This window comes from Nicotiana tomentosiformis, chromosome 2 (assembly GCF_000390325.3).
Source record: "Nicotiana tomentosiformis chromosome 2, ASM39032v3, whole genome shotgun sequence".
NCBI classification, from domain to species: domain Eukaryota; kingdom Viridiplantae; phylum Streptophyta; class Magnoliopsida; order Solanales; family Solanaceae; genus Nicotiana; species Nicotiana tomentosiformis.
Window position 1 is genome coordinate 156768042 of NC_090813.1, and position 3029 is coordinate 156771070.

Genomic DNA, 3029 nt, shown 5'->3' on the forward strand with positions numbered 1-3029 from the left:
ATCCCATGCGTTAGCATAGAACAAATCCCACCAGCTGCAATTTCCTCTTTCGTGAACGCACCATCACAATCGCGAACGCGATGGTCATTCCCCTAGAGCTACGCGATCGCGTTCAACACTTCATGACCGCGAAGAATAAACGCCTGACATCCCCAGGCCTTCCTTCCTTCTACGCGAACGCGTTGAACAATTGCCTCAACCTTTGCGAATGCATCTGTGGACTCGCGAACACGCTGGATAGTTTTCCCCAGCGATCAAACAACTCTATGCGATCGCGATCACTATATGCGATCATGAACAAGGAAACCAGATGCCCAGAACTCAACAGAAGCCAGGAATGCAAAAATGAAGAAAAATGGCCTGAACACAATCCGAATCACGCTCGAGCCCCTCCGGACCTTGTCGACATTCTAACAAGTTATATAATACAACACGGACCTACTCGAGGCCTCAAATCTCACATAACAACATCAAAACGACGAATCGCACCTCAATTCAAACTTAATAAACTTGTAAACTTTCAACTTCCAAATCGCGTGCCGAAATATATCAAATCAACCCGGAATGAACCCAAATTTTGTACACAAGTCCTAAATGACATAACGAATCTATTTCAATTCATAGAACCACAATCCGAACCTAATATCATCAAAGTCAACTCTCGGTCAAACCTATTAATATTCCTAACGTTCAAATTTCTAACTTCGCCAATTAGCGCCGAAACCTTCTAGAAATATCCAAATGTAAATCTGGGCATACGCCCAAGACATATCACCATGCGGACCTAACGAAACCCTCAAAACTCTGATCCGAGGTCAACTACTCAAAGGTCAAACTTGGTCAACTCTTCCAACTTAAAGCTTCAATCATGAAATTCATTCTTCCAAATCAATCCCGAATAAACTAAAAACCAAAACCGAAAATTCAAACAAGTCATATTACATCATACGATGCTACTCAAGACTTTAAATAGCTAAACGGAATGCAAATGCTCAAAACGACCGGTTAGGTCGTTACATTCTCCCCCCACTTAAACATACATTCTCCCTCGAACATGCCAAGAGTCATTCCAAAGCCATCAAATCGCCATGTAACCTTACCATATACATACCAGGGGGTGATACCACACCACCCTATTCCATATAAGCCTGACAACACCACAAAACCGAAGATCATTACTTCTACCTTAGTCCGTAAGCATTAGAACCCAATTTCCAACATCCGAAATTCCTTACAAGACCCGAATCTCGCATTTATGCACTGTATAAGTCTAAAAAAGTTATATCAAGCCTTAACCATAACCCAAGATATAATCACATGACATACCACACACTCGCATGCTAGTAGCAAAATTCCCGATCACAGTAACTACTCAAAATAAACCCGGTACCGGTAACAAACCTCATATCAATTAAAACCTTGTTCTAAATCTTCTTACACTTCCAATGATGAATGAAACACGCAGAAACTTATAGCCACTCATCAACTTAACAAGTCATGGAGCTCTCCCTCGTTCGACAAGAACCAAAGCCAAATAGTAAGCCGACTTCCGATATTATTCCTCCATACATACTATAATCAAATCCGATAGTACCTATTCTAGGTCCAATGACCTCATCTTATCAAACAAAACCATTCTATTGACATGCCACACCAATACAACCTAAAGCCACAAATCGTGCAATCCGCGCACCAATAAGCAACAATTCAAATGTACTCAATTATGGAAAATGACTCAAATGAGAGAACTATCCCGCAAGATCAACAAGTACATCCACACCATGATGCTATGAACCCATCACACATAGTAAAACAAAGGCATACGAATCTAACACAATGGATCATATCCCAACATAGCCTCGCTGCAATGCATGACCCATCCAAACACCAGTTCATATGAAATACTTTAAGCCACAATGCTCAAAATCAACAACTACATGCAATTCGACATCATGTACACAAGTTCCATAACCACGGAGAAGCAAATAACACAATATACCATGGCCCAGAAATACAATAACCAAGGCGCAATCAACTATTCCACACCCCAATCACCAACTCGCTCGAATTTCGCTATAAGGCCCAAATAGAATCGCACCATGTGTGCATATAACTAACGAATCACCATCCCTCATAGCATAAAAGAGTAGCACCTAGAATATATCAGATACGAATAAAATCAATTCTATCCGAATGGCACATCCCTTAACAATAGCAGTACGGAGTCAACAAATCTGACCCGGTGTAGAATACATATCCTCATTGGGCCTACCAATAGTCCACAAGGATTTAACCATAATACGTACCACCGTATCGCTAACGCTGGCCACATCTTCACATTTCGCAACCATGAAACAATCTGCTTCTGAGAACTCCCAGTATCCAAATCCATAAAACACACGAATCACCATATCTGATCCCAACTCCACCGCCCGAATGTCTAACACATCTCTCATACACGATCATCCCACGAGGAATACTTCTATAATTTTACTATGCAACATAGCAAAAATCTGAACATCAGCAGTCGATCAACCAAGCGAGTACCCTAATACCAATGAAGCATCCGTAAGTCAAAACACAATGCACATTATGAAGTGCGCACCCTTCTCAGGCAATACCAAGTAGTAATAGCATTCATCTAGTCATCTGAAGCTGTCCATGTTGTCTAAGAATTCATGACTTTCCCCACAAAACTGAACCATCACCTTGTACATGCAAATCTTAATCCCACAAGACGCATCACATCTATCATGCCATTATATGAAAAGCACGAAAATCTCATAATCAACTTGAGTCAGAAGCAGAATACATACCTGGTTGGTCAGAAACCTTCCTCTAGATCCCATCCAGGATAAAATCACAACACACCACATACCCCTCATACATGTAGAGATACCTATCTCAAGTTGTGGCAAAAATCATCGAGGACACTTCGAAACCTATTTGTACATAACCAAGCTATCAAAACTGAATCCCCCTAACTCAACCAAGTCACGCTGGCTGCTAAAGCTCAAGAGTATTGCTAC